Source organism: Microcaecilia unicolor, chromosome 2 (assembly GCF_901765095.1).
Source record: "Microcaecilia unicolor chromosome 2, aMicUni1.1, whole genome shotgun sequence".
NCBI lineage: Eukaryota > Metazoa > Chordata > Amphibia > Gymnophiona > Siphonopidae > Microcaecilia > Microcaecilia unicolor.
Genome location: NC_044032.1, coordinates 439,988,506 through 440,001,731, shown reverse-complemented (window position 1 = coordinate 440,001,731; position 13,226 = coordinate 439,988,506). Strand labels below are relative to the sequence as shown.

At 44.3% G+C, this 13,226-nt stretch overlaps 1 protein-coding gene across 2 annotated transcripts in view; it reads right to left on the bottom strand.

Annotated features, from left to right (window-relative positions):
- ELOVL6 (ELOVL fatty acid elongase 6) overlaps positions 1-13,226 on the bottom strand; it is a 151,223-nt gene that overhangs the window by 90,578 nt on the left and 47,419 nt on the right. The window contains exon 2 of one of the 2 annotated variants that reach the window (XM_030190857.1): positions 4,719-4,781. The exons of the other annotated variant lie outside the window; for it this stretch is intronic. The gene's annotated coding sequence lies outside the window, so the exon portion shown is untranslated. The remainder of the gene's footprint in view (positions 1-4,718; positions 4,782-13,226) is intronic. 2 annotated transcript variants of the gene reach the window in all.

Below are 13,226 nucleotides of genomic sequence, written 5' to 3'. Positions count from 1 at the left end.
TTAGCCCCGAGTAGCAGACCAGCGCCCCATCACTGGGATGGGCAAGGGCCAGACCCCTGCCGAGCTGCAGTGCCTGAGGGTTGCTTATCACCTCGAAAGGAAGAGCACTGCTGAAAGTGAGGGTGCTGGAAGGTTCCCGATGTGCATCCTGGACAATAACGCCTCGCCTCATGGAGGTGAGGTCTGACATAACATCCCCCCACGATGCAGGCTTAGGCTTATCATCAGAGACTTAGAATCTTCCAAATCCTTCACAATCTTCTCTAGGTCCTCTCCAAAAAGAAGTTCACCCTGAAAAGGAAGACACACAAGCCTCTGCTTAGACACCAAATCTAACACCCAATGATAAAGCCACCTGTTTGGTGGAAGCACACACCAAATCATAAAAGGGACTATGCCAAGTAAGCCAAACTGGACTCCATGCGAGTCAAAGAATCCCCAAAGGCCGAAGCCAACCCGTGGTTCTGCTCCAAAGCCTGTTGCAACCAGCTAAGACATTCCCTGGCATCATAACAGCTACAAATAGAGACCTGGAGGGCCAGCGCAGACACCTCAAAAGCGCACTTAAGGGAAGCCTCCAGATGCCAATCCTGCATGTCTTTCAAGGCCACTCCTTCTTCAACCAGGAGAATGGTCTTCTTAGTAACCACTCCTTAGGGAGAACCAGCTTCTCTGCCTGATCAGCAGCAACTGGATACAGAGAAGACATAGCCTTAGCCACCTTCAAACTCCTTCTGGATCAGACCAAAGTGATGCATGTGGGTAAGAGGAACCCGAATTATAGCTACGTCTTGCAAGGTTCCGCGTTAGGAGTTACGGATCAAGAAAGGGATCTGGGTGTCGTCGTCGATGATACGCTGAAACCTTCTGCTCAGTGTGCTGCTGCGGCTAGGAAAGCGAATAGAATGTTGGGTGTTATTAGGAAGGGTATGGAGTCCAGGTGTGCGGATGTTATAATGCCGTTGTATCGCTCCATGGTGCGACCGCACCTGGAGTATTGTGTTCAGTACTGGTCTCCGTATCTCAAAAAAGATATAGTAGAATTGGAAAAGGTACAGCGAAGGGCGACGAAAATGATAGTGGGGATGGGACGACTTTCCTATGAAGAGAGGCTGAGAAGGCTAGGGCTTTTTAGCTTGGAGAAGAGACGGCTGAGGGGAGATATGATAGAAGTGTATAAAATAATGAGTGGAATGGATCGGGTGGATGTGAAGCGACTGTTCACGCTATCCAAAAATACTAGGACTAGAGGGCATGAGTTGAAGCTACAGTGTGGTAAATTTAAAACGAATCGGAGAAAATTTTTCTTCACCCATGTAATTAGACTCTGGAATTCGTTGCCGGAGAACGTGGTACGGGCGGTTAGCTTGACGGAGTTTAAAAAGGGGTTAGATAGATTCCTAAAGGACAAGTCCATAGACCGCTATTAAATGGACTTGGAAAAATTCCGCATTTTTAGGTATAACTTGTCTGGAATGTTTTTACGTTTGGGGAGCGTGCCAGGTGCCCTTGACCTGGATTGGCCACTGTCGGTGACAGGATGCTGGGCTAGATGGACCTTTGGTCTTTCCCAGTATGGCACTACTTATGTACTTATGTACTTATGTAATTGAGTTCCTGAACAGCAGCATGTACTGGGAAGGTTTTAGACGGCTTCCTCATGCTCGCCATTTTGGGATTGACCGTAGCTGCAACTTATGCCACAGGATCCTTAATGTTTAGTGTCTCCAAGGTGTGGGAGATGAGCGAAGGGAGCTCATCTCGATGAAAAAGCCTGACTGCAGAAAGATCATCAGATTCTTCCTGGGGATCCTCACCGTCCTCCAACTCATCCACCCGAGAAGGGCGTAAGGACCCCCCAGAGCCAGTAGCCACTGAAGGAGGGCCAGAGAGGGGTCGCAGCGATCCCACCTCCAAAGCAACATCCAGACGCCGCCTCTTTAACACCGGCTCCTCCAAGGAATGCTGCAAGGCCACATCATCATCCAGAGAAGAGACCTCCAGAGGAGGGATCACAGGAAAATGCGGGGAGAGAGAAGCCCTCTTCAATAAATAGGCCTGAAGCAGGAGGACAAATTCCGTTGAAAAAAATTCCCGGAGGCAGAAGCCACAGCAGCCTGAGCAGAAGACCCTGCAGCTTGGGAAATCCCCCCTAGAGGTGCTACATTGAAGACTGAGGCAGGCCACGAAGCATCTGCTGCAGTCACGAGCTGTGAGGCAGGAACCACATCGGCGGGCACTAAAAATAAATGGCACACGCACCTGAACCATCAGAACAGGAATCAGACCACTCCGGAGAAGGCCCTTCACCAGCGCCAGACAAAACCACCATGCAACTGGCCACACACAGCCCCAATGCTGACCAGAATGCCCTGCACCGCAAACACTGTTTGACGGTCTCTGCGGCCATAGTACAGCTGACCCCAAAACGGAACTGCAACTACTCACCTGCAGTGCACTGCACTCTTCCTGTGCACAGCGGGGGCTCTAGGAAAGACTGCCGGCAACAGATCAGGCTCAGCCTGCAAAAAGATACAGAAGGAATCCACCGAACAGAGCTGTGTGTCTTTCCTGTGTCTTTTTTTTTTTGGGGGGGGGGGGGGGGGGGTGAGGAAAGCTACAGCCTAAACCACAGCTCAGACACAGAGGAAGAACGGGATCTACAAGGTGAAGTAGGGTCCCAGAACACTAAGTATGCCTCTAAAGCCAGTACAAAGTCCAGGCACTCCCCCAATCTCAACTGACCAGAAAAGCCACTGTACCACGCTGAGCCCTTCTTTTCATCAATTTATGTTATGCAATTGAGCATGTGCCTGCCAATATGCAGGATGGTGACCACAGAAACATGACAGCAGATAAGAGCCAAATGGCACATCCAGTCTGCCCATCCATAGAAAACACTATCTCCTCCTTTCCCTAAGAGATCCCACGTGCCTATTCCATGCTTTCTTAAATTCAAACACAGTTCTTGACTCCACTACCTCCACTGGGAGGCCATTCCACGCATCCACTACCGTTTCGGTGAAAAAGTATTTCCTCTGATTTCTCCTGAGCCTACAACCTCTTAACTTCATCCTATGCTTTCTCATTCCAGAATTTTCCTTCATTTGAAAGAGGCTCACATCCTGTACATGATCGTCACAGAAATATTTAAACATCTCTGTTATATTTATTTATTTGTTGCATTTGTATCCCACATGGATGACATAATAAAATTAGGCAATACAATATAGGGAGAAAATAATCCAATTGTTAAGTAAATTATATCCCCCCTCTCCTGCCTTTCTTCCAATATATACATATTGAGAGTCGTAAGTCTGTCCCCATACACTTTACCATGGATAAATTGCTACAGCGAGAGCAGTGGTGGACACATCAGTTGCAATCTGTGGAGCCTTTGGGTCTTAACATTGGCATACAATGGTCCATTCTTTTTTGAACCACTGAGCAATTCTGCAGCTTTTTTGATTGGGCATTTTGTTGTCCATGTTGGCCTCCCATGATTGGTTTGACACATTTCTCTGGTTCCCTACTGGCTGTCTTTCGACAGCATCATTTTCTTATCTGCTGCCATTTTGAAGGTTTCAATGACTGCATAAGTTCACGTTTGCTGCACACTGGTATGTTCACCACAAATTTATGATTGCTAATATTGTTTGTACCTTGATTCTGCATACTTCTCACGGTGGGTCTTTTGTCCAGCAGAGCTCCAGGCATTTGTACATAGTGTCTAGTGATATTTGTAGCAGTACCTGAATATCCCTTGAAGAAGCCGTTGGTGAAACGGAGATCCCCATTGGGATGAAGTATTCAACGATAAGTGCTGCAAATTTTGTTACAAAAGTAATGCCTTGTGACTGAGATTTAAAAGATGTGCTGCAAAATTTGAGATATAATATTGCCTTAAGTTCTGGACATGTGGTTTTGAGCAGTATTGCACATTATTAACAAGTCTGAAAATTAGTACAAAAATAAGAAAGCATTTCTGTATGTGACAATACATTGGGAGTTTTTGACCTTTGATTACATAAGGGGCCAGTTTGAGCAGATATCGAGATCAGCACATACACAGAAGTCAGAGTTGGGGCAGTCCGGTGAAAGTGTTTCATTGGTGAGTCAGCAAGTTCTACTGATATATTAACCTAAGAAAGATTTTCTGAAGTTCCTTGGGGATTTATTAACACCACACAGGTAGCTCTTCAGTCAGCCTCACAGGCTAGAACTTGCTTCTCTTCCTTTTCAAAATGACCTATTTATTTTAATGACTTTTCAGCTGCAACTCTTTCCACTGTCACTGGTAGGAGGAGGGAAGAAAGAATCTACCAACCTCTATTAAAATGCATCTTAAAAAAAAACAAAAGCCACAGCTCTTCCAGTGATAGTCAACCTCCTTCTAAAAATATTTTCATATGACTAGTGTAAAAACAAAATGAACATTAGTGTAACCTTGTGAACTGAGATAATTAAGATTTTGAGCATGAGGAACAGCAGTCCAACTTGTCAATTAGGCTATAATAAATTTGCCCAGGGGTATACACACACAGGAAGCAGGCACACAACATAGCACCTGGGGGAGAGGCACTTATGTATCTATTACATATACAATTATACCTGCCTCGGAGCAGGTGTAACTATGTACCCTTATCTTCTCTGTGGTAACTTTATAAGTGCACTTAGGGACATATGCTCCCTTTATATAATAAAGCGAAGAGACTTACCCGTAGCATCACCTACTTGTGAGAAGATTGAAGTCTGCTTGTCCTTACAGAATGCATGCACTTCTGTGGTATCAAAACAAAAAGGTTGAATTTGGGTAAAGATATCCAATTCGACATACACTATGTCCCAAATTACTGGATTTCTTCAAAATGGACCATCAGATAAAGAGCTCAACTCCTCATGGATCCATAATTCTTATTCTATATTTGTTTTGCTTTGAATTGTTCTCGTTTCTCTAATTAATACATCTTTCTTTATGATTTAAATTTCATTTTAGTTTAGATAAACACAAAAATTATATGTCTATCGGTAGGTCCATCAGTAGCTTTTCTTTATAAAACAGGCACATCAGGCCCCTCTGTGCATTTCCTACCTAGGTGCCCTCTTATAAAAAATTACCCTTGTGAAGGTAAGCCTACAGCATAGAGAGGCTAAGCAGGTGCCTATTTCAAGCCGGTTCTATATATTAAAAAAAAAAAAAAAATTGTATTCTATAAAGGAAAGTAGGCACCTAACACAAGTGGCAGAAAACAGGCCTACATTTCAGGTGTGATCACTGACATCAGCCCATGCCAAGATGTTAGCCAGAATGTTCTATAATTTTAAACATGTATTTGCACACTCTGCCCAAACTCCACCCATGCACATGCCCACCGATAAAGTATGCGCCATCAAAACACAGCACATACTTTTCCACTAGCTGCTATTTTATCAGAGGCTCTTTACATGCATTCTTAATGCTTAAAACTAAGCAGCACCCTACAGAATTTACTCCCACTGTATGCATTACACTGTAGCCACCAGACTCTTTATGAAGTTATCATGCCATTTAGAACAAGGATGTAAGCACTGTTTGAACAAAGTTAACCATTTAAACTACTGAAATGTAAATGGTTAACCACCCTTTCTCCTTCTGACCCCTCCTTCTCTGCCTTGCACCTCCATTCTTATAACTCCCGCTCTTCTACAATCTTAGTTACCATTTAGTCATGCAGCAGGGTCTCCACAAAGCTCCCTCTATGTATGTATAATATGGAAGTTTCTGGAATTTTGCTCCATATTGGTGCTGAGTAATAATGTGATGCAATGGATCTTGTGCCCTCAGGTTTATTAAAACTTTGTGGGAGTTCCTTGACTACATTTTGGAGGGAGCTAGTTGAGGCCTCTAAAGGGCTGGAAGAAAAACATGCTGATCTCAGTATTATCCATATTATAGATTTCTCAGATATTTAGGTTGAGGTCCCTTTAAGAGCCTGGCAGGTCCCCTTTCAGTCACTAGTGGTCTCCTGCTCATATTCTAGTTTGTTAGGAGAAGCCCTGAAGAGGCCGAAGGGTAGAAGCCTCCTGAAAAACTAAATTAGCTTTGAAATACAAAATTACTAAAATTATTTATTGTATTTAATTGAAATAAGTTTGCAAAAGTAGTAAGATGTTTCCCATGAACCAGTTACTGGCAAGAAAGCACAGCAAGTGATGATATTAAGGATGTATTATGAACATGATAGGCTCTCAGCTTAGAAAGGAATAATCAAGAGTTAAATATTACATTTTGAAAATAAAGTCAATCTGTAGAGCAGAACAGATGCATTTAACCTAGTTACAGACTGCTGACACATTGCTAAGCTGACAGTTAAACTTGCTGAAGTAATAAATGTCTGCCCAGATGCTAGGAAAAACCACTAAGCACACACACGTTTGGTAAGCATAGGAAAAAACAGGGGAACCGAAAATAACGTACATTCATAGTTTACATGCTTTGAGCAAGCAGATGTATGTTGAATACTTGTTGCTTAAGTTTCATGTTCCCAATACGGTAATGAGTTTTACTGAAATAGCTAGCAGCTGTCTGACCTTTGCTCTCTAGAATGCTGATAGAGCTGAATATAACCTCAACCAATGAGTATCTATTGTTTGTATTTTGTGATGTATGATGTAAACCTATTGACGTAACTCGTTACCTAATACTTTGTGCAGTGTACTTTTTCTAGCGAAAAAGATGCCGGTACTCAAATGCCAGGCCAGCCTTCAGGGGTGGGGTGATCACTGAGGGACCCACCCCACAATAGCCAGGCCCCCTGCAACCAGTCACAGAATCTATGACAAGGCAGAATTGGTGTGTAGGGCCTGAGCTCTTTCATTAAAACTTGGAGACCATGGGTCAATTTTAGAACACAATGGAAAAGGTGCCGGTACTCAGTACCCCCAAGTACCTCCTCAAAAAAAGCTCTGACTTTATGCCAATAAAATGAAGCAGAGAGCCACAAGGAGTTGAGACAGTTCTGGGTTAGCTCACTGTCATTATGTGAGCCCCACACTCTCTCCCGAAGGACTTTGATCTGTATTTTGTTCTTAATAGTGGTGTGCGTGTGGATTTCTTTCCTTTGATCTCTGAGATAGTAGTAAAGAGCTGGGTATATGACCTGCTCTGGTGGGGTCTTAGGTAATCACAAGCACCAGTAGGAAATGGTCCAGGAGTGGCAGCTTTGCCGAGCCATTGCCCTGGACACAGTAGGATACATAAACTGCAAAAATTCATCAGTCCATACTGAACTGAATGGGTTATTTCTCTTTTAGGAAATAGAATAAACTGAGAAAGTCTTAGGAATCCTTTAACCAAGCTGTGTTTTACTGCATAGTAGATATTAGCACAAACCCATGCTAATGTTTAAAGCGCTATCAAACTGGCCATTGTGGTGAAAAAGCCCACCATACCTGCTTAACACAGGAGTGGGCGTGACCGGAGCAGGGTGTAGGAGTGGCCTGCTGTGACAGCTAGCTCTTATATCATTACCAATAACTGATGCAACTGCTGATGAGGTGGCGGAATGTGCAGCCACGCTACCAGCAGTCCGTTAGCATGCTGCTGTCACAACAGGTGGCATGGCAGTGCTCCCCTTCATACATCCGATTCCCCTCAACACTTAAGGCACATTTGATGTCTCCCCCACCCCCCAACACCTCAAATTTAAAAAGATCCCATCTCCTGGGTTTAAACCCTGACCCTAAGAACAAGCACCCTCCCCCCCAGTCCATCCCTCCTGGGACTTTCTAGTGGTCCTGGGTGGAAGTGGTCGCCCTGCGCCACACCCAGACCTCAGCTAGGATCCAAAATGGCCACTATGACCCTTAGTGGCAGTCTTGTGGTACAAACAGTTAAGTGTAAAATGTTTCCACACTTCATTAAAAAGTCCTTGGTGTAAGAGTTTAGTCTCTGAAACTGTGCACACTGAATTTTATTCTTAAATTGTTTTCTTGAAATTAAGTAAGGCTGACATTCAGTTACATTTTTATGCATCCTCAATCCAGTAAAGGTTTATCTGTTTCATATACCTATGCCTGGAGTCTTATTGCCCCCAGGTATCAAACGCCTTGGATGCTTAAAATAAATTCAAGTATAAAATGGATGCACAGGCACCAACACTTCCAAATGACTGAGGATGCCAAATGCGATACAAATTACCCCTTCCTGGACAATATGAAGTAACTCTCTCATTTTTGGAGATGCTCAGCAGCCACTGGCACCCACAGATGAGTGGGAGATCCCTGCATTATCATCCAAACTACGCAGTCAGATTAAGAACCCAAGTAAATATTTTAGGCCTTCTGCCTGCTTGAATAAAAGGAAGCCAGGACTAGCAAGTTATACCAGCACCAGGAGGCCTTAGAAGCACAACAAGGGGAATTGCCTCTTTAACTGGCCAGCTTGGCTTGAGAAGAGAGGGCAATAATCCTATGCTGGTAAGATTTAACCAAAATGGAAGGAGGAGAAGCGAGGCATGCACACCATAGGGAGGTCTAGAGAAAGAAACCAGTGAACTGCCAGTGAATCTGTCTATTGAAAAAGTAGAGGCTTAAAGATACCAAGATTTCAGATACCGAGAAGAATCAAGCTGGTGGATTTTGGGGTGTATCTCAGAGGGGGGAACGGCTCCAACCCAGTACATTCTATCTGGACTGTCAGGCAGCCCAGGCTGAAATGAGGAACTGAACACCAGGGAAGAATGATCAGAAGTGTTAAGAACGTTTTGGAATTTTTGCCTTTTGGGGAGGAAAAGTAAATTTTCTTGATTGTATATCTCCCCAGTGGGTTTTTTTTGTTTGTTTGTTTTTTTTAGGAGTAATTTGGAGATTTAGCTTATTGAAGGTCCAGAGGTACCAATACTGAAATTGGCTGTCTAAGGTGCTAAGAAAAATGTGAATTTTGGAAAGCATCTGTGAGACATATTGCTGAAGACCAGAGGAATGGATGAGTCGTGTATCCAGGCCAGGACCCACGAAGAAAACAGGGATGTATCCAAGGATACCAGAAGAGGATTTTAACAGAAAACCAGCAGAAGAGACACCAGACTTTGAAAAAGGAAAGAACTGTGATTTTGTCTAGTCTTTTCTAATATTTTTTGCCCTTTTACTTTTGCGGTAAATACATTTCACCTGATATTCAAATGTGTAACCAGGAAGGGCAAGCTCCTGACTAGTTAAACCCCATTGAGTAACCTGCACCGATATTCAGCGGCACTTAACTGGTTAGTGCCACTGAATATTGCTGCTAACCAGCCATCTCCTAACCAGTTAAGCTAGGGGCAGACTGGGAGCAGAGAACGGGTGGAGCAAAAAGGCTGTCCTATCTTTGGGGCCCTTTTACAACGCCGCGGTAGAACTACTGTGGCATTGTCACCCGCCAATCCGGCACTACCATCGGCCTTCCACAGGAGCTGGAGGTAGTGCTGACCCCAGCAAATTAATTTTTTTACTGCCAGGGTAATATGAGAGCCCTTATCACTTCCTAAATAGGTGGCGGTAAGGGCCCCCCCCCCCCTGGAAATGTTACTGCACAGCCACTTCCTTTCTTTTTTCTTTTCCCGCTGTGGTAAAAGGGTCTCAGTGCACAGCAAATCCACATGCCAACGCTACCGCAGGGCCCCTTTTACTGCAGTCTGGTAAAAGGGGCCCTTTATGGGCTAAAGTTAACTGGGCACTAATCTAAATATCGGCCGGCACCCAGTTAAATTCTGGGTGACTGTGAATACCCGGATATTCAATGCCAGAAGCTGCGCATGCCCTAGCATTGAATATCAGGGGTCAGTTCACATGCCACTTACCATCACCGAGCTGAATATCAGGCAGTTTGTGTTTTGGCGACATACACTTAATAAAGGTGTTTTTTATTAAAAAGTATCTCAGATTATACATATTTCTAGAATTGTGTGAGTTTTGCTCCAGGTAGAGTCATATAGTAGGTTAGTGTAAATGGTGATCAGGCATGGAACCTTCACCAAATAAACCAAGAGGCAGGTGCTAACTTATCAAAATGGAAGCAGCAAATAGTACCACTGTGAATCAGGCCTGCTGTTATTCTAGCCTTCATTTGTGGAATCCTCTGCCAGAGGAAGTTAGAAGCATAGTTATTTGATGTTTCGCAAGGCCTTGAAAACTTGGCTCTATGTTTGCTCCTTTGTGAAACTGTGAAGTGTGATACTTTGTGTTTTATGAATATTTTCTGGAAGCTGTTCAAGTGTGACTTTTTTTAAGTTTATTTTTTTGTGTTACTTTAAAAAAATGTTTTATGCTGTTTCTTGTTATAATTTTATTGTAAACCACTCTGATGCATTTGGTGTAATGTGGTATATCAAGTTAATAAATCAAATCAAAATCAGGAAACAAAGTAGTCCAAAAATACCCCCAAAACAGTTCCAAAGTTTATCAATAAAAATATGACTGACATGGCCATTCTTTGCCTAATGAGGCTGCATCAGGGGTCAGTGGACATCAGTGGATGCTAATGTGAAGCATGGAGAGGCATCGTTCTAGTGATTCACTTCTTTACTTTCAGATGTTGGGTTGTGGGGGTTGTGATGGAGGATGAATAAGTGCCTATATTTTGTGTGTGTGTGTGTGTGGGGGGGGGGGGGGGGTTGGGATGTGTGTCTTGCTGTATGAGAATGACAGCTGAAGAGGGATCGGGAGAAGAACAGGTAATTCAGCAAAACTGAATGAGGAGGCTATGTGTGGGGGAGAGTCAGGCGAAAATAGATGGGGGAGTGGAGCGAGATGCTGGGAAGAGTGAAAGCCAGCCAGCCAACCTTGGTAAAGTGTTGTGTGTCATGGCTGTGGCCGTGCCCCCATTTAGATTCACCTCTTCCTCCGGTGGCCAGATTCTGCGGCTTTTACGGACTGCTTTCTCCCTGTTTCTCAAGCTATATTCCAGAGATTCTAGTCCTGCTCTGATGTTCCAGCTTCCAAGCCTCACTCACGAGTCATCCAAGTCTCACTCTGACGTCCCAGTATCCAAGCCTCACTCTGGTGTTTGTGTGTGCTTCAAGCCTCATTCCTGAGGGCATGAAATAATCAGTGAGGGCTCTCATAAGGAACTATGAGACATTCAAACTTCGACTTTGCAACGAGGTCTCTAGAGTGTTCATTGCACTTCTGACTGTTCTGCCTAGCCTTGTGCTCTGCTTTGTTTGCCTTGCCCTCAGTTCTGCCTTGTTTGCCTTGCTTTGTGTTCTGCCTTGTTTGTCTTGCTTTGTGCGCTGCTTGTCTATCTAGCCAACCTTTGTACCCTGTTCATTTACCCTCAAGCGAGCTCCACTCCAGGTTCCTGTCCCAGCCAAGCCAGCTCCACTTCAGGTTCCTGTTCCAGCCAACCCAGCTCTGCTCCAGGTTCCTGTTCCAGCTCCAGTTCTAGCCTGGTGATTCGCCTGCTGCTAACCAGTCTCTGGCAGCAGCCCAAGGGCTCACATTCCTTGAGATCATGACATTGTGGGCAGAGGGTTGAAGGTGAATAGGGGTAGGATTTGTAATTTGTAGGCACTTGGAGGGAAATTGAAGATAGTAGGGTCTAAGGGATGAACGAGAACTAGGGGTTGACTTAATATTTGGACAGATTTCTTGAGGGCCATTAACACATACTAGATAGCTAGACTTGAGGATTGTTGCCTCTTACTTTCCGACGGTGAGCAGAGAACTCTGATTGCTATGTTGGTTCAATTGGATATGTGATAATAAACCACCAAGATATAGATGACATCTATTTATTGAATTAATAATGTAATTTTTGACAAGATTTCAAGAGTTATCCTCCACTGAGATCAGTGAAGAAGCAATGCAGTTGTTTAAATAGTACAAACTAAACTAGGTCATAGGCCAGGTCCTAACAAACCTCAAGGCACCGGGTCACTATAGCAACAAAAAAAGAAATTGTTTCAGATAAAGTTTTGAGCCTGAACACATGGGCAGTTCTGTTGAAGCTGTAGAAAGAAGGCAGCATGAGTGGCCTGCTCTGATCTTTCACCCCATCCCCTCCCTTCCTACATTACAACACCTCAGATCACCTTCCCTTTGCCCCGGCCTGGCACTGATCACAAGTGAAGAATGAGTGGTGGTACATCAGCCTCCTCTTCTGCCACCTAGTGCTGAATGTAAAATTTGACCTGTAGGGGCTCAAACATTGCATTCAGCACCAAAGTGGCAGTGGAAGTCACAACCCACTACACAGCCACTCTCCTTGGCTGTGGGGGAGAAACCTAAAAGATAAAGACTGTACGGCCTATCCAGTCTGCCTGTCTACAATCCCTTGCTCTCCCTTACAGATCCTATGTACTTGGCCCATGCTTTCATGAATTTGGTTACAGCCTTCATCTTCATCACCTCCACCAGGAGGCCGTTCCACGAATTCACCACCCTTCCTGTAAAGAAGTATATATTTAGGTTTCTCCCGAGTCTGTCTTCTTTTACCTTCAAATGTAAGAAAGCAGCAAGGCAGTCCACTAGATCCAACATGAAAATCACAAAAGAGAAGAAGAACTTATGAAGAACAAACTGTTACATAAAAAGCTCCTAGGGATTCAACATGGCCATGTTTCGCCAAAATGCACCTGTGACAGGGGCAGAATAACCAGCTGGTATAAAACCTCAAACTTCATCACAACTGGCAAAAATGTTTCTTCTCTTAGGTCTATTAGTAGAAATGATTTAAAAAAAAACAGCTGGTTATTCTGCCCCGATGCAGTCGGATATTGGCAAAACATGGCCATGATGGGCAACTGCATTTGAATCCCTGGGAGCTTTTATGTATTAATAAAGCCAGTTTGTTCTTCATAAGGTCTGCTTCTCTTTTGTATTCTTTCACCATCATCCTATGCCCCCTCATTCCAGAAAGAGAGCTGGGTGTCTGTATGCTGTCGGGCAGAGAGAGGAAAGATTTAGAGAAGTTACTGCTGGGGGAGATATGACACCAAGGCTGCTGCTGAGGTAGCTGGGTGGGTAGGTAATGAAGAGAGACTTTAGGCTGCAGCTACCGGGAACAGGTGGACAAGCTATGGTGAGAGATTAAAACTGCAGCTGCCATGGGAGACAGGCTAAGGGCATGCGGTGGGTGTATGCTCTTCCCTCCCCAGCACCTGCAGCTTTAACCTCTCCCTCACTGCCCCAACAACTGCAGTCTAAAGTCTCTCTCTATTGCCAGATAGGCTGCAGGTGGGTGGGCAATGTGGAGACCAGTATCCTCC